This window comes from Dendropsophus ebraccatus, chromosome 9 (assembly GCF_027789765.1).
Source record: "Dendropsophus ebraccatus isolate aDenEbr1 chromosome 9, aDenEbr1.pat, whole genome shotgun sequence".
Taxonomy (NCBI): domain Eukaryota; kingdom Metazoa; phylum Chordata; class Amphibia; order Anura; family Hylidae; genus Dendropsophus; species Dendropsophus ebraccatus.
This window is the reverse complement of record NC_091462.1, coordinates 41991515-42018602: the sequence shown is the minus strand read 5'-3', so window position 1 is coordinate 42018602 and position 27088 is coordinate 41991515. Positions and strand designations below refer to the sequence as shown.

The 27088-nt window shown below is 42.0% G+C and overlaps 2 long non-coding RNA genes across 3 annotated transcripts; both read left to right on the top strand.

Moving 5' to 3' along the window:
- The first annotated feature begins 2810 nt into the window (after nucleotides 1-2810).
- LOC138802054 (uncharacterized) lies at nucleotides 2811-5502 on the top strand. Its single transcript, XR_011364672.1, has 3 exons — nucleotides 2811-2885; nucleotides 4380-4409; nucleotides 5049-5502. It is a non-coding gene; the product is annotated as an uncharacterized lncRNA (long non-coding RNA).
- A 7026-nt stretch (nucleotides 5503-12528) lies between these two features.
- Nucleotides 12529-19648, top strand: LOC138802053 (uncharacterized). Of its 2 annotated transcripts, XR_011364671.1 has the most exons (5): nucleotides 12529-12607; nucleotides 14414-14531; nucleotides 15527-15557; nucleotides 16536-16750; nucleotides 17887-19648. It is a non-coding gene; the product is annotated as an uncharacterized lncRNA (long non-coding RNA). The 2 variants fall into 2 exon arrangements; XR_011364670.1 differs by lacking the exon at nucleotides 12529-12607 and having other exon boundaries at nucleotides 14223-14531.
- The last annotated feature ends 7440 nt before the right edge of the window (nucleotides 19649-27088 follow it).

Below are 27088 nucleotides of genomic sequence, written 5' to 3'. Positions count from 1 at the left end.
TATAAACATGTATAGCTAACGCAAGAACATTTGAAGCAGTGCGAATAGAAAGAACTGTCAATCATTGTTCACTCTACTTCAGTGTGCTGCAGCGCTAGTGACACAGGCTCCTCCCACAACTCTAATATCTAGTCTAATGCTAACATGCATTAGAACAGACATTAGGGGAGGCTCTCTTGCGACGAAGCAGTCGGTGGTGCCGTTGGCTGGGGTAGCTTTGACGGTGTTGTGGCTGCTAGGTGAAAATAGGGTGACTTGGGCACTTGTTACGGAAGCCTGGAGTGGCATTGGTACCCAACCCCAGTCAGACAGGTACTGCTTCCGCAGGTTTGGATAACCCAAGTGTAACCTGGTGTGTAGGTGCAGAATGATAGGTAGAGTCCAGTAGCTTCATAAGAATAACGTCGGTTTACTGAAATTCTTCAGTGCAATATAACAATAGGACTTCAGTAACTGCAGGTGCGGGCAAGAGGTAGAAGAAGTAACTGTAGAAGTGAGAGTAAAGGAGCGTCTTGAGGGCCCTGTCCAAAGTAGCTGTGTACTCTGCTAGGATAGCATAGTTGAGAAGAGAAGAAGATACTCGTACTTATGTATAGATTCCTTACTTGATCTGACCACCTTATGCCCTACAGTGTCGAGATACCCGTCCTGCTAGGGTAGTATGAGGTCCCAGGTCCCTGAGGTGGGTTGAGCAGACTTCCTGAAACTTTTCAGAATAGCCGTGCATTACAGTAGGATATGTAGGCGAGTTGTAGCTTTGTCCTACTGGGGTCAGTACCTAACTCAGGTATGCTGCGTCTTGTCCTGTGTCTTGTAGAAGGTTTCCCTGGCGTGGACAAGGTGATCCTCAGAGGATGTCCTTTCCTCCTGAGGGGTCTAGCACTGCATGCTAGCGGTGGTGAACAGCTTAGGAACCCTATCACACTGTCTCTCTGTCTCCACTAATTCAACTGAAAGGGCTCCCCACCTACCAGGAACTAACCTCATTTTAAAGGGGCCAACTAAATTCCCTTGCGATTGGTGGGGCTTTGTAGCGTAGAAGAGTGAAGAAAGAAGATAAAGTGAGGGAAACTAAGCCTACACCTGCGATTGGAGGAAAACAAACATGTGACAAATACAGTTAACCCAATGTTTCATTTAGCTGTGCACACTACAAGACATACAGAAAATACAGTAGTGACACCTAGTGTGAAAAACAAACAATTCAGCTCTTCTTCATCCCACTGTGGGAACCTGAATGAGTTACTTTGCCCAGGTGCATAAAAGACTTAGTGGCACACCTGTGCTGGGACACTACACATTATCCCCGGCAGCGTTAGTAATATGTGACTGTGCAGGGACAAGAGCTTGTTTAGCCATGAGGTTCCTGACACAGCCATTGGTTATAGCAAAGGGTCGGTGTTGTCCTTTACTGTTTCCAGTCAATTTATGAAAGTAAAAAAAAAAAATTCTTTTCAAAAATTCGGTTCAGCAGGTTCTCCAAACTTTGAAATAAAGTTCAGGTTCTTTTGAGCGAACCTTAAACAAGCCGCAATTAAACAGTTAAAAGACTGCAGTCATTCAGCTGTTTTACCTGTCCGCACTCCCTGGTGTCCTCCTTCTCCGGTCTCCAGTGTTCCTTGCAGATGGGGCTGCACTGCGGGCAGTGATTGGTTCAAGAGTGACAGCCTGCTTAGCCAATCGATGGCTGCAGTGCTGTCCTTATTCAGTCAGTGATTGGCTGAATGGGCTGTCACTCTAGAACCAATCACTGCCCGTGGTGCTGTCTTGTCTTACACATCCAGTGAATGGATCAGTCGGCTTGAGGTGGCTACAATTAGCAGGGAACAATGAAGACCTGGAGGAGGACACTCGGGGAGTGTCTTTTTTTATGTGTATTGAATTATGTGGTCACCAACTTTACAAACTCGTTCTGGACTTTGCAGATCTTGGTTTATAAGATTTAGTTTGCTTATGTCAAATCACAACATATACTGCCAATAATTCACCACTTTAGACTATCCAGTTATTTTGGGGTCAAAATGACCTCTATCATTTTGCGGTTTGACTGCCCACCAGTGCAATGAGGGCTGTTGGTACATTATTCTAGTTCAGATGGATTGATCGCCCTTTGGGTGTGTCTTTAATTCCAAAGTCCGTTGAATTTAATAGTAAAGATAGTGAAAGGACGATGAAAAAAGAAAAACGGTTGTCTGTTGTTTGCAAAAGACGTCCGCGAATAATTGTCATGATGATTTAATTATCTGTCATTTAATACACTGTGTGCATTGGGCGGCTGTCATTCTATTGACATCAATGCATTGAAGTCAATAAAAACCCGCCAATAACGGATGTAATTTTTAAAAGAAAAGGTGGATGCCTTTTTTTTTTTTTTTTTAAATACTTAGCGTTAACATAGCCATTAGCTGCAGTTATACAACTCTCCTAAGACATACTGCCTATCTCAGCTATCTGCTGCGTGCAGATTCTCTAGTGTGTCCTATGAGATGCAGCCTATCAATTCTCTCACACTTGTCAAAGCTGATAGGGGAAACCTGTTAAAGGTAGACAGGATGAAGCTGTATCTCATAGGAGTCTATAGTGTAAATTATAGGACAGCAATCAACCTCCTTTCTACTATTAATAAAGTGGGCTGTAGCGTTAGTTCACAAATATAAACAGGTTTTTCCTCTCTTGCAGGCGGTCACACCACACTTTTTGATATGGATAGTTCAATGACTAAGACAACATTGTGTCTGGCATATTGTCAACAAAATACTGAGATGTCCTTTGTCTCTACTAACCCTTGTGACTGCGATTGGCCACAAACTACCTTCTAGTTCATGTATAAATATTGGTAGACGCCTTAAAAAAAAATCACAAGATCTTGACTATTTCAGAGAAAGGTACGTGTATTAATTGATGTATAAAAATTATATTGCAGTTGAGCAACATACACATATAGGTTAGGCAACAAGCTGTATATTATAATAATGAGGCTGCAAGGGGCATTTATATATATATAGTGTTTATATTTGTGAGTTGCATAACTTTATACAACTGTTATTGGTTGAAGCTTTCTCATCTGTGAGACATGAATGATCATGAGTCCAAAGGGTATGATGAAAGGATTAAACTGGGATGATGCATTGGAAGAAACAGATCTGAACACACAGTCCCCAGAAGATGTATTTTATCCTCTATTTTATCTAGTCTTTGTATTTCTGGCTGCAGAGGAGATATCATTGCTTTATATAGGGATACACAGAAATGTCATACACCATAGTCATTCATCATCTACATTCCTTATATTCTCAACCCAGACACATGAGGAATATTCTTAATCCTTTATGGTCAGATATTCTTATAATTTATTACATTTGCTAAAGCGCAGAACAGGTTTCACTAATTTCACTAATTACATTACAAAAAATATACAAAACTAATAGAAGGATATAAGAATAAAGATCAACTAGACCAACATTCAATGTTCTGTAAAAGTACCATAAAGTAGTAATATGTGCTTATCCTGTATATACTAGTACCAAGTAAAGGCAATAATAGGGGCTTCTAATAATGAAGCCAAGTACTGTTCACACTTTTTTTTTTATGCTCTGGCATTTGTTTTTTATACCCATAAATACCTCTGGATATTTCTAAGTTTTATTTTTAAGTAGCATTAGACGTCAGATAAATGGGAGACCACCGCTTTTTGCGTTGGCTCCGCTATAGATCAGAGGACTCCGTCCACCCTGCTGTAAGTTACTGTATGCCTTTGCTCCTGCAATTCCCATAAGGCTATGTTCACTCATTGCTTTTTGAGGTGAAAATACATCCGTATTTTGTTAATTACATACGTAACTAAAGAACACGATCATTATTTATTGCTGTAATTATCAAAATACAGCCATATTTTTGCCTCAAAATTCCAACTCACTTGGGAAATAGAGCACTGTGTCAGAATGCTGGAAAGAATACCACTTCCTGCAGGATATACAGCAGCTGACAAATACTGGAAGACTGGAGATTGTTAAATAGAAGAAATTTGCCCATCTATATAACTTTTTTACACCAATTGATCTTAAAGATTTTTTCCCCCGCCTGAATTCCCCTTTAAGAGCGGGGCGCAACATATCTGACCATGTATTACATGGAGGTTTCTGGTGTACCAGGAAGAGATTTTCTTTGTTTATCTACTTTGTTGGGTTCTAAGCAGATTCTTCCCCCTCAGACATCAATGTGCTCTAATAGAGATGTTTTTATGAGAGCAAAGTAATAATTATTCAGTTTTTATATTAACTGTGAATAGAACACCAATATGCAAAGTATATGGGTTTACTTTAGCAATAAAACAATGACCTGCAAGGTTGATTTATAGAACTTTTATTCTATTTCTCCAGGAACCGCCACCATGCACCATCCTAATCCAGGTACAGACCTCAGCACTACATTGTCTCAGCAGGACTTGTTGGCTTCATCCCTCTGGAGCTCTGCATGTATACTATGGAGGATCTGTAAAATCTGCAACTTTCAAATTCAATTATTCTCCCCTAAATTCTGTGATTTACCTGTAATAAATGACATCTACAACCTACTTACCTCCTTACAATACTGGTCTAGGGATAATGCTGTATCAATGCAGATTAGTTGGCAGGTAGTAGACGCTGGGCGCCACGCCTGATGAGTTGCATTTTAGCTTGTGCTGTACATACTAGGAACAGCAGAGGGCAGTATTGCCTCTATTATAAAATAGGATTATATTATTTATAGAGATGAACGAACTGGGTTCGGGTTCAAGTCCATCTGAACCCGAACGTTCGGCATTTGATTAGCGGGGGCTGCTGAACTTGGATAAAGCTCTAAGGTTGTCTGGAAAACATGGATATAGCCAATGACTATATCCATGATTTCCACATAGCCTTAGGGCTTTATCCAAGTTCAGCAGCCACCGCTAATCAAATGCCAACCGTTCGGGTTGGGATGGACTCAAGCATGCTCGAGGTTCGCTCATCTCTGATTATTTACTACCTTACTCACCTTTATCATTGAACTCTTCTTTGTGTTTACAGGAAAAGATCAAGGACCACATCCACCACCTCATACAAAGCCTGATCCTCACCATCAAGGCCCCCCTGGAAGCCATCCACCCGGACACCAAGGAGGCCCCGGACCCCACCCACCCAAAGGCCAAGGACCTCATGACCAGCATGGACATCATGACCAACATTGTCCTCCTGGGCCACATGGAAAACATTGATACCTAAAAAGATTTTAGATGACTGTGGGTCATCAGAAATGCGGTTATATATATACATGCTCTCCTGCTTTATATTCTTCTAACTAGAAATCAGCAGAGACCTGTATGAATCATGTCCAAGATGTCACATTATGCCTATCTTTTCCATTATGACTGCGCTATGATTATTATTATACCTTTTTATCATTTTTTATCATATTTCAGCTTCAGCATTTGATGACCAATAAAACTAGTAAAACTATAAAGATGACAAATTATCTCTATAATACTGTACCATTTTTTGTGTTTATTGTGTGTGTGTGTGTGTTTTATTTTTCTTATAAAATCACTGGGGGAGATTTATCAAACATGGTGTAAAGTGAAACTGGCTCAGTTGCCCCTAGCAACCAATCAGAATCCACTTTTTATTTTCCAAAGAGTCTGTGAGGAATGAAAGGTGGAATCTGATTGGTTGCTAGGGGCAACTGAGCCAGTTTCACTTTACACCATCGGGGAGATTTATCAAACATGGTGTAAAGTGAAACTGGCTCAGTTGCTTCCAGCTACCAATCAGATTCCACTTTACATTCCTCACAGACTCTTTGAAAAATGAAAGGTGGAATCTGATTGGTTGCTAGGGGCAACTAAGCCAGTTTCACTTTACACCATGTCTGATAAATCTCCCCTCATGTTTGATAAATCTCCCCCACTATTTTTAAAATACCTCTAAACAAAATCCCATGACCCAATGTAATTCTGGAAGTAGTGACCAGGCCACGTTCTTATTGGGAAATTAGATTATTACAAGACACACAATATTAATTATATGTAGTGTAGTATTAAACCAGTGGTATAGGCAATATAGCAGGGTCCATAGAGTTTTATGGGTTCTAGATTTTGGTTCCACACAACTCAGAGCTTGTACAGAGCAAAAATATGGTATTATGCTTGACAGATCATAATTTATTATGAGATTGTGCGTAACAGCTATAGCACTACGCTACTGTACTGACTGAGTTGTGTCAGTTCAATAACATAGTGCTTTATTTGTTCCGGAACTCATATTAAATTAGCTCATGATTAGCTCATGATGTACCATCAGTACCTTCGCTTTAAGTTTTGCATATGGATAGAATGGCGCTGGTGTGGGGAAGACTGTGTCACAGTCCTTTTTTGAACCACGGCCCGGTTCCCATGTACAGCGCCATTCTATTCCCGGCACACGTTGAGGGTAAAGCACTGGAGATAGGCCGGTATGATGCGGCTCTATTAGAATCAATGGAGCCGCATAATAGAGGGGCGGGGGTTTCCTCCCACTGGGGGTGGGTCGGCCAGCCTTTAGTGCTTCACCCCTGACTGATGCCGGGAATAGAACTGCGGCACCGGCTTCCCCGCATCAGCACTGTTATATCCATGTGCCAAACTTAAAGCCAATGTACCTGATGGTACATTTGCTTTAAATTAGCTCACAATCTCATATTAAATTATGGTGCAGGGATTTCTGTAAGAGGTGAAGAGTTCAGTCCATACTATACATTAAGCGTATAGACTGAAGGATCATACGTATATCAGACGTGTGAACTCAGCTTCAGGTTAGAATCTAATTGTTCAGGAGTTACAGTATGTTGGGAATTCAGCTTGGTTTAGTCAACATGGGATATAATACCTCACACACAACCTGTGAATAGGTGTGGCATTCTATTAAAAAATAACAAACATTTTGTTTATTTTGGACAACCCCGGGCACATGAGCAAAGTCCACATGCGGCAACTCATATTATAATGTAGTGCTTTTAAAACTGACGGCTAAACAAGCACTAAAACTATATTCCAGTGTCATTAAAACAATGAAAAAGTTTACAGTTTTATAATAATAATAACAATAATAATAATAATAAAAAAAAGTAGAAATAAACAAAAAAGCTACATACAGAGAACTCTAGATTCATTGTCTCCTTTAGTATTCACTGCAAGCAAAATATATATACTGACGGAACCAAATTCTTCCTGCTCATGGTAACAGCCGGAAATGAGGTCAAATTCTTGTGTCATCATATCCTAATGGAAAGTGAAAAAGCAGCAATTTGTAATAAAAAATATAAATAATAATAATAACAACAACAACAATCTACATTATTTACATCTTCACCTTTCAAAGTAGATAACCACAGATTTGTATCTACAGCAAACACACACACACACACACACACACACACACACACACACACACACACACACACACTTTGTAGAACTGAATTAACCTACAAGTTTGTAGGCAGAGATTGCAGTACCCAGAGGAAACAAAAGTAAGGTGTAAGAAGAACATACAAAGTCAATGGAGATGGCCAGATTTGACCTCAGTGTTACAAGACAACAGTGCAAACCATTTGACTGCAGGGACAGCACAGCATGCATCACATTAGTGTGTTAATATATTTTGACTGCTATGTTTTATTGCTATCATCACCTTTGTGCAGTTTACTCAGTGTGATTCATAGGCAGACAATAAAAGTGGAGTATGACAGTAAAGTAAGAAAGATAACACCAGGTGTATGGAGGGACAGCTCTGTTTAAATTAAGGAGCGGCTGAGTCTTTTGACTGAACTAGTTATAAATACCGAGTAATACATTCAACGCTCCTAATAAACACTGAGGTGTGACGGCAGTCCAAAAAAACATCTGATACCAAGGTTCAACTAACGTTAAATATTAGCACAAAGAAATACCTGATATAGAATTAGTCAATAACTGTGTTATACCATTTCAGAAATATATAGGACTTGTGTATTCCTGAATGTAGTTTGAATATCAGGTACATTTGGTAATAGTTACAGAACAATATCACAATAGACGTTTTCAATACCAGTGCAAGTAACACGTATCTTATTTCAGCCAACTATCATTAGATCTCCTTTTGACATTAACTACTGTATATACACTTCAGAATTTAAACAGTCTCTAGTAACCAGGGTGTAAAGCATCAGTCTATAGTAACCAGTGTGTAAAGAACCAGTCTATAGTAACCAGGGTGTAAAGCATCAGTCTCTAGTAACCAGGGTGTAAAGCACCAGTCTCTAGTAACCAGGGTGTAAAGCACCAGTCTCTAGTAACCAGGGTGTAAAGCATCAGTCTCTAGTAACCAGGGTGTAAAGCACCAATCTATAGTAACCAGGGTGTAAAGCACCAGTCTCTAGTAACCAGGGTGTAAAGCACCAGTCTCTAGTAACCAGGGTGTAAAGCATCAGTCTATAGTAACCAGTGTGTAAAGCACCAGTCTATAGTAACCAGGGTGTAAAGCACCAGTCTCTAGTAACCACGGTGTAAAGCACCAGTCTATAGTAACCAGGGTGTAAAGCACCAGTCTATAGTAACCAGTGCGTAAAGCACCAGTCTCTAGTAATCAGGGTGTAAAGCACCAGTCTATAGTAACCAGGGTGTAAAGCATCAGTCTATAGTAACCAGTGTGTAAAGCACCAGTCTATAGTAACCAGGGTGTAAAGAACCAGTCTATAGTAACCAGGGTGTAAAGCACCAGTCTCTAGTAACCAGGGTGTAAAGCACCAGTCTCTAGTAACCACGGTGTAAAGCACCAGTCTATAGTAACCAGGGTGTAAAGCACCAGTCTATAGTAACCAGTGCGTAAAGCACCAGTCTCTAGTAATCAGGGTGTAAAGCACCAGTCTATAGTAACCAGTGTGTAAAGCACCAGTCTATAGTAACCAGGGTGTAAAGCACCAGTCTATAGTAACCAGGGTGTAAAGCACCAGTCTATAGTAACCAGGGTGTAAAGCACCAGTCTCTAGTAACCACGGTGTAAAGCACCAGTCTATAGTAACCAGGGTGTAAAGCACCAGTCTATAGTAACCAGTGCGTAAAGCACCAGTCTCTAGTAATCAGGGTGTAAAGCACCAGTCTATAGTAACCAGGGTGTAAAGCATCAGTCTATAGTAACCAGTGTGTAAAGCACCAGTCTATAGTAACCAGGGTGTAAAGAACCAGTCTATAGTAACCAGGGTGTAAAGCACCAGTCTCTAGTAACCAGGGTGTAAAGCACCAGTCTCTAGTAACCACGGTGTAAAGCACCAGTCTATAGTAACCAGGGTGTAAAGCACCAGTCTATAGTAACCAGTGCGTAAAGCACCAGTCTCTAGTAATCAGGGTGTAAAGCACCAGTCTATAGTAACCAGTGTGTAAAGCACCAGTCTATAGTAACCAGGGTGTAAAGCACCAGTCTATAGTAACCAGGGTGTAAAGCACCAGTCTATAGTAACCAGGGTGTAAAGCACCAGTCTATAGTAACCAGGGTGTAAAGCACCAGTCTATAGTAACCAGGGTGTAAAGCATCAGTCTCTAGTAACCAGGGTGTAAAGCACCAGTCTATAGTAACCAGTGTGTAAAGCATCAGTCTCTAGTAACCAGGGTGTAAAGCACCAGTTTATAGTAACCAGTGTGTAAAGCATCAGTCTCTAGTAACCAGGGTGTAAAGCACCAGTCTATAGTAACCAGGGTGTAAAGCACCAGTCTATAGTAACCAGGGTGTAAAGCACCAGTCTATAGTAACCAGGGTGTAAAGCACCAGTCTATAGTAACCAGGGTGTAAATAACCAGTCTATAGTAACCAGTGTGTAAAGCATCAGTCTCTAGTAACCAGGGTGTAAAGCACCAGTTTATAGTAAATCTAGACCCAGGTATATACAGGAACTTTTGTGTTTGAATTACAGGGGTTTTCTCCCGACAGACACTCATCACTCAAAGGGGGTGATTTATCAAAGGGTGTAAAATTTTGACTGGCGCAAACTGCCCACAGCAACCAATCACAGCTCCTAGTTCATTGTATCGGAGCTGAAAGCTGAGCGGTGATTGGTTGCTGTGGCCAGTTTGCTCCAGTCTAAATTTTACACCCTTTGATAAATCTGGGCCAAAATGTGTATGCCCTTCTACCCTATACCCTTAGCACGCTGCTCCACATGGTGCATATGCCGCTGATTTCTCAGGTCCCAGCAGTTAGACCTCCACCTATCAATCCTGTGATTAGAGGGGATACTATCATGACATGGAGACACCCTTCAACATAAGAAGTGAACTTTTGTTCTTATAAGTTTGAATAATCAATTCGTTTTTTTATAGTGGAAAAATGAAAAGCTGCCAAAGAACATTGATATGCATGAAGAAGATGTACAGTACATGTTTTGCTCACACAGCAATGTCACTATATATATAATTCCAGAGAGGGTCCCACAAAGTATTTCTTTATCCTCTTTCACTCTCGTTTCGATTGTTAGATGATGCATGAGTGACCTCTAGTGGCAATTTGACCAAATATCAAGATTTCTTATATAATACAACCAAGGAATACTGCACCACAAACACTATCCTGAAAACAACAAGGAGTAAACATTGTGAGACATAATCACAATGGAAGACAGACAAAGATGAAAATGATAGGGGGACTTTGGCCAATTTCTCACAAGGCACTGAGCAGCACTTTGTACTGTTATACAGAATTTGGTGACATTTTCCACTCTGCACCATGCTCACTACGTGGAGTAGGTCCACATTGCGTTTGATTCCACACAGGTTCTGCATCAGAGTTCCTTTGAGGTTACAAACCCACTTGCCGGATCTGCAGCGAGTCTCCTTGCTGCGTTTTTGCAGCGAGACTCGCTGCAGATCCTGGCCCTATACTTTCAATAGCAGAGAAACTAGAGATTTTGTCTGCAGCCCGCCCCATTAACCCCCCGGCCGCCGGACATTATACATTACCGGGTCCCCGTTCCTGCTTGCTTCGGGGCTCCCGGTGTCTTCACGGCCCGCCCGGCCAATCAGTGCGCTGCGGCGGGGCAGCGCACTGATTGGCCGGGCGGAACGTGCCGGGAGCCGCTGAAGCAAGCAGGAGCCGGGATCAGGTAATGTATATCGCCCCCAGCCCCCGGCCGCACGATCGCCCCCAGCCCCCGGCTGCACGATCGCCCGCAGCCCCCGGCCGCACGATCGCCCCCAGCCCTGCAGCCCCCGACCTCACGATCGCCCCCAGCATTGCAGCCCCCGGCCGCACGATTGCCCCCAGCGGGCGATCGTGCAGCCGGGGGCTGGGGGCTGCGGGCGATCATGCGGCCGGGGGCTGCGGAGCTGCGGGCGATCGTGCGGCCGGGGGCTGGGGGGCTGCAGGCGATCGTGCGGCCGGGGGCTGCGGGGCTGGGGGCGATCGTGCGGCCGGGGGCTGCGGGGCGATCGGGGCTGCAGGGGGGGCGGGCAGGATATACATTACCAGGTCCCCGCTCCTGCTTGCTTCGGCGGCTTCCGGCACGTTCCGCCCGGCCAATCAGTGCGCTGCCCCGCCGCAGCGCACTGATTGGCCGGGCGGGCCGTGAAGACACCGGGAGCCCCGAAGCAAGCAGGAACGGGGACCCGGTAATGTATAATGTCCGGCGGCCGGGGGGTTAATGGGGCGGGCTGCAGACAAAATCTCTAGTTTCTCTGCTATTGAAAGTATAGGGCCAGGATCTGCAGCGAGTCTCGCTGCAAAAACGCAGCAAGGAGACTCGCTGCAGATCCGGCAAGTGGGTTTGTAACCTGAAATGTGATATTTAAATCCCATTGATTTCAATGGGGAATCTACAACCATAATATTTGTGATGCATTATTTTCCTACATGCAACTAAATACCTTTTTAGGGTATGTTCACACTTACAGGATCCGCAGCAGATCCGCAGCAGATTTCATTTAAATAACTGAACACAGCATCAAATCTGCACCATCAAATCTGCTGCAGATTTCATTTAAATAACTGAACACAGCATCAAAGAAAGAAGTGCTTTGGAATTTTTTTTTTAAAATCAACTAGTGCAAAAAAGATATACAGATTTGTAAATTACTTCTATTTAAAATAAATCTCATGTCTTCCAGTAGTAATCAGCTGATGTATGTCCTGCAGAAAGTGGTTTATTCTTTCCAGTCTCTCTGCTGTGCTCTCTTCTGCCATCTCTGGTTATGTTAGAAACTGTCCAGAGCTGTAGGAAAACATTTTTTTTTTCAGTTTTATTGGTGAGGGCCGAGGTACTGAGATGTCCACCAACCCTTACAACCAGCGCACAAAGGCGGGTGGCTGTACACTATGGGGGAGATTTATCAAAGGGTATACAATATACACTGGTGTAAACTGCCCACAGCAGCCAATCACAGCTTAGCTTTCAGCTTTGGTAAAATGAAAGAGGAGCTGTGATTGGTTGCTCTTGGCAGGTTACACCCCATCTCATGCTCAGTGAAGAAAGGCTCTATCTCTTTCTTTAGAGCTTGTGTTCAGTGAGTCAGACAAACAGTGCTCAGCTGCGAGCTTCTCCCCACTGGTTCTAATGGAGGTCTCATCACCCAGACCTCGACCAATGAACACTGGTAACATACCTCTATAATGTGTCAAAGGTTTTCAGAATTTAGGAAAGTATCAAACATGGTGTAAAGTGAAACTGGCTCAGTTGCCCCTAGCAACCAATCAGATCCCACCTTTCATTTTCTAAAGAGTCTGTGAGGAATGAAAGGTGGAATCTGATTGGTTGCTAGGGGCAACTGAGCCAGTTTCACTTTACAGCATGTTTGATAAATCTCCCCCAATATCTTTACCTACCAGTTTACCCTGTGTGAACCCTTATGTAACACAACCAGGGCATAGAGACAACATGCTGGAACACAGGCAGCGAATGACGACCATTGTCACATGATAACACACAGCTAAGAAATAAACATTGGATGTGAACACGCTCTAAGTGAATAAACTCTATTCTGGCATACATTGAATAAAACTTTGAGAAGAACAAGGAAAAACCCTACTGGGAAATCATCACAAAGGAAAGCAGCATAGTCTGAGGGAGTTTTCTGGCACTAAAATATTGCAGCTTATTTTTGGAATAGGCCATTACTATAGCAGTCCTGGATAATCCCTTTAAATACAAGCTGTATTGTGATCTCACCACAATAGAACATAACCGTAGCATAATTTAACATTTGGGATTAAGATATTAAAAATTATTTATTTATATATAGTACAAGAGGGACATAATGGATGTCACCAAGCAGTTAAATGGATTGTTCACCAATTTTTTTTTTCTTTCATATCAAATGGTGTCACAAAGTTATATAGATTTGTAATTAACTTAAATTTTAAAATGTCAAGCTGCTGTCCTGCAGGAAGTGGTGTATTCTTACCAGTGTGACACAGTGCTCTCTGCTGCCACCTCTGTCTGTGACAGGAACTGTCCAGAGCAGTAGCAGTCTTCATAGAAAACCTCTCCTGCTCTGGACAGTTCCCGTCACCACCACAAATCTACATAACTTTCTGACACCAGCTGATTTGAAAGAATTTTTTTTTATTGCCGTAGTACCCCTCTAAGGACAACCATAGCAGTGTGCACCGAAACAATGATTGATCCTTCGAGCAACACTGCACAACTGCAATAGTCTATTACTTACCTCTGATCAAGGGATTGTTTACTGTTCTGTTATAGAGACTGACTTGTTGTTGTTGTTGTTTTTTTTTTGCAATATGTTCATTAGGGTAGCTTCACACACACACTGTATCGCAAGTACTGGAAGACTGGACATTTTTAAATAGAAGTAATTTACAAATCTGCAAAACTTTCTGACATAAATTGATTTAAAAACTATTTGTTTTCTCGTTAGCCCCCCCCCCCCCCTCCTTTAAATTCAAAGTTAAGCCTAGTCACTGCCATCTGCAGCCCCTCCACCCATTAGAGACTGGCTTGGACAGTTTCGTGAGTCTACTTATATATTGGTGGTCTGTATCTCTGCTCCTGTTTTTTAACAATAAGAAGATTTTAAGGGGGCACAGTCCAGGGATTCCTTCAATTGGCAGTCAATTAGCTTTTCATTACATATTTGGCGTTTTCATGTAAGAGGAACTTTTGGGCCCATCATGTTCCTGGGTTGGAAAGTGATTATTACCTTCTCACTTTGTATAACTACATCCCTGGAGTACATTGTACATCCTGGGGCCTTTGTAAAGTTATCTGCTATCTGTATACACAACACTTGTTAGAATTGAGGTTTAAGCCATAACATTTTTATTGCGGGACCTTTGTCATAATGAGTGCTGGGATGTGACCTGACAGGGAGTGGGCTGCTGCCGGAACAACAATGGCTAGTGTGATGGTAGTGCAAACACAAAACCTGTATGTTCACTTCCAGCTATTCAGCTATCCCATCTGGTTTACCTTCCTGTGACATATCCTTCAACTCATCTATCTGACTATAAATTCCCCCAAACAGTCAACAGCAGTCGCTGATCTCCAAGCACCAAGGGAAGGTATGTACAATATAATAGGCCTTTGTTATATCTTGTTTAAGCTTTCTATTCGGTTGCAAGTTCATTATTATTCTTTAGTTTTTTATTTTTTTAGACATATTTCAGGATTATTTATTTTAAAACATTTTGAACATTTATTATTGAAAGCAAATCATTTATTTAACAGATGTGAGAATATTTTTGTATTTTATTATTAGTGATGAGCGAATAGTGAGATATTCGAATATTCGATATTCGTACGAATATCCCGCGAATATTCGAATATTCGATCGAATATTCGATCCCATTAAAGTCTATGGGAACAAGTATTCGATTAGTGAAAAACATCTATTTGATCATTTGGAGGATGAAACCGGAAGCTGGGGGATGTGAACGCTTATCGAATATTTATCAAATATTCGCGGGATATTCATACGAATATCAAATATTCGAATATCTCACTATTCGATCGAATAGTATTCGCTTATCACTATTTATTATTGTTCATTTTCTAAATAGTCTTTATTAAGAATTTCCAACCATTTAGCTGCTAGTAAGAGAATGTCAGCCAGACATTGATAGAGAGAGCAGCAAAGAGGCAAAGAGAGTTACACACCAGCTCGGTTTGTGAACAGGGAAAGAATCCTTGGAGGGCAGCTCACAATGGCTTGAGAGAGCAGATATAAGGTTTTTTACCATAAAAAATGCAAAGCAAGATTTTTATTGTAGCCATAGTATTGATTTCCATATCATTTGCATGTACCTCAATATAGGTGGACCCAAATGTAAATATACTTATATCAGGAGTTATTTATATGTGCTTCATATTTTCCTGTGCTATGGGGTACATCAGTGAATACAATATCTAATAGTGTAAACTCCTTTACTACATTGTTTTGACCCCCATTTCCTCTCCCAAGTACATCATATATTTCATTGATATAGATAAATGACCGCTGCAGTTCCTAGGAGTGGTATAAACGTGTAAGGCTCATAATTGTTTTCTCTTTCTCTAGCTTCCTGTCATAATGGGAAATTCCAACCAAGGTTAGGACGACTAAATATTTTTTTGACCATGTGATTTTTCTATTATATTTTCTAGCCTTTTCTTGCTAGTTTTATTTTGCAATAATGAACCTTCAAGATTTGCTAACATCTTCGGGTTTAGTTCTTTCAGTATATGTATATATGAATATGTCATACTACCAGGCTTCAGATATAACTTCTATGGGGCTCACCAAGAAAGAAGGCCTTTAGGCTATGTTCAAACACAGTACATTAATAGCAAAGTACAACTGCAATTTGGAGTCGAAAAAAACAATGTGTAAATAAGTGGGGAATTTTTTTTTTTTTTGCAAAAACAGGTTGTAAATAATAAGTGTGTTCATAATGTCCTGATGGTTAATTTCCCATAGAGTTCAACAGAGTACATTGTTACATTAAGGCTATGTTCACACAGTGTACTTTTTATGAAAATTGTTTTCAATTTACACAACGGCCGTTCTTTTCATAATACAGTGATGTGCATTGAAGTCAATGCAAACAACGGCCATTGTTTCACACAATGTATTGAACAACGGCCATTGTTTGCTAAGGCTGTCGAAATAATGATCATGTCAATTATTTCCGGCTGATGTCCATAGACTTCAATGTAATTGAAGCACAGTTGAACGGTTATGTGTTCTTTAGGGGGAGGGTAAGCTGCATCTAGACTGTTTTGGTCGCAGCATTTTTCTCCGAAAACAAAGGGGTCGGGCAGTGAAATTCTATCATGCTCGACTCCTGTCTCCACTGACATCATCTGACAGTGGAGTCTTGGAAGACGTCTTAAGTATAAAAAGTATGGGGACCTTAACTCACTGTTCACCTCTATACTGTGATATCACGGTGTGCACTACGCCCCTACTGTGGTAAAACATGCTGAGTGGATTAGCAGTATTTTAGTGGCAATACCTATTATTCTCTTTACTAATATTATACTTAGGTAAAGTGAGGTTATAGTTCATATTAAATGTTTCATTTCAGGGCCGCATCACCACCCCCCACATGGACACCCCCACCCCCATCACCACCCCCATCACCATCAGCCCCACATAGGACCTCCTCCACCTCATCATCCAGGTCCACACCATGGTCATCCTGGACACCCTGGACCACATGTAAACCATGGTCCACATGGACAACATGGCCCTCACGGTCATCATGGCCACCATTAAGCTTGCATTTTTAACTTTGTCACAGTAAGTCTTTATAGTCTGGTAACAGCCCAGTATTGTGGAATCTTTATTTGGTCTAAGCACTTACAGTAACTTACAGTAGGTTTGTCTGAACCCGAACATGATCGCTTGGTTGTTAAATCCCGCTACTTGGTAGGAATGGAAGCATCCCTAGAGCTGCCTGGCAGGCCTAGCACAGCATCCATCTTTTCCAGGTAGCAGGATCCAACAACCAAGCGATCAGTAAATTTTCACATGTCAAAAGACATGTCAGAAGTTACTGGAAGTGACGGTAAGGCTATGTTCACACACAGTTAAATAAAAGCCAAATATGGCCTTAAGTTTAAAGCGACTCTGTACCCACAATCTGACCCCCCAAACCACTTGTAGCTGCTTTTAATCCAAGATCTGTCCTGGGGTCCGTTCGGCAGGGGATGCAGTTATTGTCATAAAAAATTCTAATCCGGCAGCGCTGTGTCTAATGGCCGGGGCTTACATTTGTATATGCATTAGGCTGGCACACCCTCTGTCCTTCCTCCCCACCCTCCTCATCATTAGGAATGCTCCAGGCAGATTGCTTCCTATTCCCTACCTGTGTCCATAATGAACATGGGCTGGATCGTTATTACACCTGTGCAAAGCTCAAACAACAGTAAATGTTCCTGGATCATTCCTAATGATGAGGAGGGTGGGGAGGAAGGACGGAGAGGTGGTGCCATCACCTGCCGAACAGACCCCAGAAAAGATCTTGGATTAAAAGCAGCTATCTGAAGGTACAAGTGGTTTTGGGGGGACAGATTGTGGGTACAGTGTCGCTTTAAGGTAAAAATATGACTGTATTATCAGTGTAATAATATGCTCCACTGAAGTCAATGGGAAGTTGGCCAACAGTGCACACTCTGTATAAAATACTGACTGTAATTGATTTTCACTGTCAAAATAATGTACATGCTAGTTATTTAAAACCTACTTTAAGAAAACACATACAAAAACATACATTGTTTTATTTTTCCTTTTTTACGATTCCAGACGTATTTTGGTATTATTTTACTGTGTACGGATATTATTTCACCTCTTTGTGATGACTGGTCATATAACATACGTGGATTATACCGCATACTGTATGTTGTGCACTTACATATTTTTTATTATATTTCCAGCGCTGACGGGAAAGGAAAATGTTCCGGCTGACAAGATGCAAGATGATTGTTAGACTATGATTACTGTATATCGATTTACTGTTTAAACAGTCAAGTATATGTTTTTATAATTCACTGATTTAGTGACTGTGTTAATGTATTATTGAGTGAAGCTGTTTCTTATACAGCGGTACCTCGGTTCTCAAACTTAATTGGTTCTAGAAGGCAGTTTGAGAACCGAGCGGTCATAGAACCGAGCAGTGTTTTCCCATAGGAAATAATGTAAATGTGTTTAATTGGTTCCAGCACCAACCAATAATTACCTACAGTACCCATATATTACATTGTATAGTGCCCAGTATAATCACTACAGTACATTACATAACAGCACTATATACTGTACAGGACATTATACACAAGAAACATTCAACAAAACCAGCAATTATATTACAGTAGTCACTAACTCCTCACTCATCCTTTACTACATAGTGTCGATCCGCCCCCCCCCCCCATCCCAGCACTGTAACAGATGGGAGATGGTGGTGCACTGACTGTACTACTACTGTACTGTATAGGAATTCCAGCAATCTTATACAGTACAGGATGGGAGATGATGGTGCACTGACTGTACTACTACTGTAATGTATATGCACTCCAGCAGTCTTATACAGTAGTGGGCTATGTTCACACTAAGTATATTTTTGTGAAAGTACGTCCGTTGTTGCCGATTGCAACAACGGCCATGATTAATACGAAAATATGCGTTATGGGGGTGCACACTTATGCACCCGCATCAGAACTCGGCTAGGCTAAAGATCATCCTTTATCTGTTGATCTTATTAGACACCGTCCGGGTCACGGAACGGCCGGTGTCATACAATGTGTGATCATAGCCGTGTACTGTATGTAAAGCCTCATCAGTGCTAAACTCACCAGGCACAACCCACCATCCATGCTCGCAAAAACTGTCAGATACCGAGTACTTCAATACTGGGTGCCCGAAAACTGAGCAAGATTTTGAGAACCAAAGCAAACTTTCCCTGAAAATACAGTTTGAGTTCCAAGCAGTTTGAGAACTGAGGTGCCACTGTAACTATAATAACTACAATACTTCTGTAGCATTTTCACTGGCAAAGTAAGTGAACAAATAGTGACCAAAGACAACAGAAAAGTGGCACATGATTTGCCTCCTGTTACCACATTCATTATATGTTTATTTTGCTTTTCTTCTTCCTTCATTAAAATGATCTTCACCTAAAGAAGTTGATGTCTCCTTTCTTGGCATCATATAATAGACAAATAATGGTGCCGAAATAATTCTGCCATGCAGATAATGCTTCTGCAATTACCTGGATAACAATGCTATACAATGATGGCACCAACACACTGTACACTGAAATATACAGTAATGCGCTTTACAGTACTCAAGTACAACCATACAATGCTCAAATTATACTAATCTGCAGTGACCATGTAACAGGTGGATACAAGTAATAGAAAGGCAGTTATTTACATGGTATATATAACATTACCATACAATTATTTTATAGTAATATTATTACTATCTGGGGTGGTCATAGGCCTTAGTTGACAGGTCATCCGAGACCCCCGTTTCACCAGGGACATTCACACACAATCAAGATTAGGTCCATATTCACATTTCATGGTTATAGACCACTGTGCACAATGTAAATCCAGTGATAAAGTTCTGTTTTGTCCTATATTTGGCTCTTCTGTAAGATTGTATGGCTTCCTCTGATGTAAACCTATTATCTTTGGATCACACAACATACGACTATATCACAAGTTGTAGTTATTCTCTTTTTAATAAAACACTGATTTACCTAAAAGAAAAATGGTTGTGTAGTGGTGTACATGAAAAATTGGACCGCCAATCTTGGTGCCTTTTTATTTTTTGTACATTATTGTGGGGGTTGCCATCTTGCTTGAGCTGTTTTTTTTTTAACAGCATTTAATGATATGCTTTACAGCAAACCCGATGAAAATAGACACAATGAACTTCTCCAGACCTTTCTGTTTGTATGGGACACATATATAAGCATGCTCTATGACCTGAGCTAGGGAGGAAAATTAACCCTTCCAATTGTCTTCTCTATTTATTGGTGTCACCTTTTGGTGTAATTCTCTACAGATCATTACCCATCAACCAGAGCCGGACTGGGGCTGAAAAGCAGCCCGGGCACAAAACCCCCACCAGCCCCCATATATATCGTTGCCCCCCCCCCCCCCCCCCCCCCACACACACACACCCATTTTGCCAACTATTTCCAACAGAAGAATTTTTAGCTCTACTTAGTCACATTACTTTCTTACATGTGTGAAGCCCAGAATTATCACAGAAGAAAAATAAGCGTACACTACCAATATAATTAATAATACCGCCATACACTGACCATATAGTCACCAGATACAAGGTGTACACAGATGCAGCAGACTATTACACCCTCAAGACTACAGAATAGAATACAGCAGTGATATTACATACCAGGTGTACACAGATGCAGCAGAGTATTACACCCTCAAGACTACAGAATAGAATATAGCAGTGATATCAGCTACCAGGTGTACACAGATGTTGCAGAGTATTACACCCTGCAGACTATAGAAGAGTATACAGCAGTTATCAAACGCAGTCACAGGTAGAATACAGAACAGTTACAGAGGCTCTGTCCGCTCTCCTGTCATTGTGCTGTTCCCCTATCAGACTCCCAAATATATTATCCCTCGCACAGTAAACACTTGCTGTTATTATTACTATGTCACACACTATTAGTACTATTATATAGTGTGTGAGCAGCAGGACTGTCCTCAGAAGATGCAATATTAGCTGTCAGCAGGGGTGGACACAGACAGCAGAGGATCCCTGTGCAAGGATGTGCCTGAGCCCCCCATAACCTAAGTATCCCCCCACTCTTGCCCCTACATAAGTGATTACACTGGACTCACAGGTGGCGTCTTCTGTGATCAGAGTCGCTCACTTTCTTTTTTCTTTCCCATCAGGCCCGGCCATCATGACTATTCTCCCGAGCACAATTCATCTCCACAGAATCTGCCAGACAAAGAATTTAGGCTCCTGGCATTAGCACCATCCTCACTTCTATACACAGTCCCCATGAATTGCCACACACTGTAATAGTGCCCACTCTGTGCCCATATAATAGCCCTCTCTGCACCCCCATATAGTATACATAGCCCCCTTTGTGACCTCATATAGGGTATATATATCCCCACTGTGCCCCCATATAGTATATATATATATATATATATATATATATATCTCCCCACTGTGCCCCCATATAGTGTGTATATATATATATATATATATATATATATCCCCACTGTGCCCCCATATAGTGTATATATATATCCCCACTGTGCCCCCATATAGTGTATATATATATATATCCCCACTGTGCCCCCATATAGTGTATATATCCCCACTGTGCCCCCATATAGTGTATATATCCCCACTGTGCCCCCATATAGTGTGTATATATATATATCCCCACTGTGCCCCCATATAGTGTATATATATATCCCCACTGTGCCCCCATATAGTGTGTATATATATATACCCACTGTGCCCCCATATAGTGTGTATATACATATATATATTCCCACTGTGCCCCCATATAGTGTGTGTAAATATATATATATATATATATATATATATATATATATATATATATATATCCCCACTGTGCCCATATATAGTGTGTGTAAATATATATATATATATATATATATATATCCCCACTGTGCCCCCATATAGTATATATATATCCCCACTGTGCCCCCATATAGTATATATATCCCCACTGTGCCCCCATATAGTATATATATTCCCACTGTGCCCCCATATAGTATATATATATATATCCCCACTGTGCCCCCATATAGTGTATATATATCCCCACTGTGCCCCCATATAGTATATATATATCCCCACTGTGCCCCCATATAGTATATATATATCCCCACTGTGCCCCCATATAGTGTATATATATCCCCACTGTGCCCCCATATAGTATATATATATATCCCCACTGTGCCCCCATATAGTATATATATATATATATCCCCACTGTGCCCCCATATAGTGTATATATATCCCCACTGTGCCCCCATATAGTATATATATCCCCACTGTGCCCCCATATAGTATATATATATCCTCACTGTGCCCCCATATAGTATATATATATATCCCCACTGTGCCCCCATATAGTGTATATATATCCCCACTGTGCCCCCATATAGTGTATATATATCCTCACTGTGCCCCCATATAGTATATATATATCCCCACTGTGCCCCCATATAGTGTATATATATCCCCACTGTGCCCCCATATAGTGTATGTATATCCCCACTGTGCCCCCATATAGTATATATATATATCCCCACTGTGCCCCCATATAGTATATATATATCCCCACTGTGCCCCCATATAGTGTATATATATCCCCACTGTGCCCCCATATAGTGTATATATATCCCCACTGTGCCCCCATATAGTATATATATATCCCCACTGTGCTCCCATATAGTGTATATATATCCCCACTGTGCCCCCATGTTCGTATGCCCCCTCTATGCCCCATATAGTTTTTAAATGCCCCCTTTGTGCCCCATAGTGTTCTATGCCCCCTCTTGCACTTCTGTGTGCCCCCTTAGTTTTATATGCCCCATATGGTTTTTAAATATCCCCTCTGTGCCCATATATAGCTTTTTCCATGCCCCCTCTTTGCCCCAAATACTTTTCTATGTCCTCTGTGTCCCCTTGTTATGCTATGCCTCCTCTGTGCCCCGTATTTTGCCACCACAAACAGTGCCCCACCAGCAGTGACCCATCCATAGTGCCCTACCCCTGAAAAAAAAAAAACATCATCTTACCTGTCACCCGTTCCTGCCGCTCCTCCCCCGGCAGCGCACGTCTTCTCGCTCATCTTGGCCGGACGTCGCAGCCCCTATCAGACGTCAGCGTGTACGTGTGTCTTTAAGACGCACACGCTGACGTCACACGCTGACGTCTGATAGAGGCTGCGACGTCCGGCCCAGGCAGAGTCTCCTGTACTATGCTGCCTGCGCCGGAAGATGAGCGAGAAGACGCGCGCTGCCGGGGGAGGAGCGGCAGGAACGGGTGACAGGTGAGATGTTGTTGTTTGTTTTTTTACCCCCTCCCGGCCCACCACGCAGTCTTCAGCCCGGCAGCGGCCCTCTGCTACTGATTAAGCAGCACAGCGGCAGAGGGCCGCGGCGGGGCTGTTTATTTATAATGTCTTTTTTTTTTTTTTTCTTTGCAGTCTGGGCGGCCCCCGGACTGGTAATCCGGCCAGCCCAGCGGGCATTTGCCCGGTTTGCCAGATTACCAGTCCGGGCCTGCCATCAACCATCTCCTTATCATTACAAACAGAACTAAACATCTCAGCTTAGTTTTAGGCTGAGAAAATTTGAAAAACAGAAAACATTCCTGTTTATCACATAAAAACTTGATTCAGGGTAACTTCACACACACACACCGTACCACAGCGAATTTTCTGCTGCAGATCCGCAGATACTAATTAGTAGTCTCTCTGCCTGTCAATCATCCCTGCGGGGCGCACTGACAGACAGAGAGCCGTGACTAGTCATGAGTGGCTCACTGTCCAGATGACTTCTCTCGGCCTCACACACTGGAATAATACTCCTTTTCCCCAATGTAAAGCTATAGCCGCAGACACAACTTGTGGCCTTGGGCAGCTGTGTAGTAGATCTATACTGTGCAGCTGGAAACCATATCAGCACAATTATGCTGATTGGATCCCTTTAACCCCTTAAGGACCCAAGATGTACCGCTATGCCAATAGGTCTGGAGTCACTGTTAATGACAAGCCACCATGATCGTGCGTCTGCCCGCTATTAACTCCTTCAGAGCCTCGATCTTTGCTGCGCTCCCATCCCGCTTCCGGAGATCTCTTACCTTCTTCTGTGCAGTCAACTTGGCAATCGCTGTAATATAATGATTGCAGATAACATTGATCAATGTATTGATCAGTGTCAGAAATGCAATATATAAAAGTAGAAGTCCCTTAGGGAGACTTAAAAAGTGTAAAAAAAACAAAACAAAGGGACATAACCCCTCTCCCAATAAAACTTTAAACCACCCTCTTTCCCATTTTATAAATAAAACACATAAAAGTAATAAAACAAATAAACATATATATCACAGCATGCGTAATTGTCCAATTTATTTTATAGAATAAATAGATATCATGTCGGTTTTACCTTAAAGTGCATTACGTAAACACGGAACCCCCCAAAAATTGTGTAATTGCATTTTTTTCCCAATTTCACCCCATAAATGATATTTTGGGGGTTACATCATACATGTTATGGTAGAATGAAAGGCGCCATTACAAAGTACACTTGTTCCTGAAAAAAACAAGCCCTCACATGGCCCTGTAGATAGAAAAAATGAAAAAGAGTTATAGCTCTTAGAAGGCAAGGAGGAAAAAATGGAAATGCAAAATTGAAAATTGTCGTGGCCATTAAGGTCATTTTAGGCTTTGTCTTTTAGGGGTTAACATTACATGTTACAATTTAAAAACATTGAAACGTGATTTTTTTTTGTCATTTTGCTATAATGTCCAAAAAACAGTAATGAAAATTGCTGTGCATGCTGCTTGCTTGCAATGTCCTACATATGAGGACTCTGTAAGGTTTACACAGGAAAGGAGAGCCATTCTTGGGTTATATAGGGCATAATAATGTACATAGGCAGTGATGGACTTAAAGGGGGGGGACTCCAGGTAGAGGTTAAAAAAAAAATGAAACTTCTGCAGAAGCATAACGCATTACTTAGCTGTCTATCCTAGTTTTGAAACTACCAAAAATCTATTTGTTTGGAGGGGGGGGGGGGAATGCCTCAGCTGATCATCACAGTCCCCCACCCATCACAATCAGTAAAATTAGTGCTGCACCTGGGGGGGGGGGGGATGCCTCAGCTGATCATCACAGTCCCCCACCCATCACAATCAGTAAAATTAGTGCTGCACCTGCTTTTGGCCATTCAGAGATAGTGGATCACTCAGGGGATTGGGGGATCCAGCCAAGCCTCCTGTGAGATCCCGCCCTGCCCCCTGTCTGCATCATCAGCCTGTCCTCAGCAAACACACACAATGTGAGACAGAGGCATGGAATATTTGTCTCCTAAGGGGAGATAGCAGAAGGTGCAGGAGACAATGTGAATTGACACAGGGGCCATTTTTTTTTCACTTGCTGGATTTCTATCAGCTACCAGTGTGGCAGAACCGCACAGATACAGTAATAAATTGTATAGACACATCTGTATAACTTTTAATGTACTTTTAATAGAAAACAAGTTTTTCTTATCCGGAGTTCCCCTTTAAAGAGGTTATCCAGCATTAGACTTTTTTTTAAATATAAATATGTTATGCTTACCTCTCTGCGCTCCGCCTGTGTCCTCCTGCGGTGTCTCCAGTATCCCAAGCTGACTCAGCAGTGACAGCCCGCTCAGCCAATCACTTGCCACTGCGATGTCCCATCTCATTTAATGATTGGCTGAGCGGGCTGTCCTGACACAAGTCCTTCTCGGAAGTGGCTACGCGGGACAGTGGAGAGGCCCCAGTAGGATACTGGCGGAGTGCAGAGAGGTAAGCATGAAATGTTTATGATGTTTTCTAATAGGGCAGCACTATATTTTAAAAAATGGTCTAATGCTGGATAACCCCTTTAAAATGACAGCAGATAGTGGATAGCAAGTCTTTAGTTGCTGTCGTGGACAGTTTCTCAGCACAAAAAAAAGTAACTTTAATGACAGTAGTCACATTGGCTATCATATGAATTCAAATTATGTGTACCAGCAGGAGAAGCTGTGTGACTTGTCCAGGCAAAATTAACTTGTCCTCGTAATGTGCGGGACGTACTGACCCACGGTTGAAGCTGGGGGCCAGATATGGAAATCAGCAGGGGGTGCGGTGGTCGGACCCCCCGCGATCTCTGTGGATAGGGAACAAGTTCATTTTGCCTTGACAGCCTCTTTAAGATATTTTCCGAGGGGTATGTGACCAGTGCACACAACTCTGCTCCCCTGTGCATGAGCCTGTCTCCTGGTCATAACCTACTACTATAAAGGAAGCAAAATGATTTGTTTATCAAATGCACCTATATCAGAAGCCATCCTATGGGTAGAGGAGCCATTCAGCTGTCAGTAGACAATGGGGGACAAGAGTCATGGAGCTTTGGAAACATATTGGGGGAATGCAGCCGTCTCGTTAAATAGACAGATTCTAATAATGTTCTTGTTCTTTATTAGCAGCTGTCTATTTAATAAGACGATTGCGTTTTCCTGCTACAGTATGTTCTCGTTTATTTAAAGCGAATGCACCATCAGGCACATTTGCTTTAATGTGACCCACGGATAGAATGGCGCCGGCGCGGGGAAGCCGGTGCTGTGGTCCATTTTTTGAACCGCGACCGGTTCCCGTGTACAGTGCCATTCTATCCACAGGTACCGGGCCGGGAACCACATACCAGGCCAGGGTGAAGCACTGGCGGCGGGCTGGCCCACCCCCAGTGGAAAGAAACCCCCACCCTTCTATGACGCGGCTGATTCTAATGATTCTAACGGAGCCACGTCATACAGGGGAGGGGATTTCCTCCCAAAGGGGGTGGGCCCGCCGCCAGTGCTTCACCCCCGGCCTGGTACCTGTGGATAGAATGGCGCCGTACAAGGGAACTGGTCCATGGTTCCAAAAATGGACCGCGGCACCGGCTTTCCCGCCCGAAACCGTTCTATCCGTGCGTCATATTAAATAAATATTTAATATTATTGATCATGCCCTTATTTTTACATTGTAGGACCATAGCCTAAAACCTTTATTCCTATTGTTTTTTAAAGATCTTATTTATTTTTCCTAATTTGGATTTACTTAAAATGTTTCATGATTCTGCTTTTCGTTTGATCCCTGTTCTCACTTTGCACAAGCTCCACCACCATTACTTTGGATTAGTATGACCAGGCTTCTGCTTTTCGATTCCGATACTTATGGAAAAATGCCATCGGCAAACTGTAAGCTGTTCCTACAGAGCACCACTCCAAAGACACAATCTGGGGGTTCCCATAGCAAAGTTCATACCCCTATAAGGAACATTTCAAGGTGAGGATCAAAAAATTCCCGAGACTTACGTAAGGGTATCC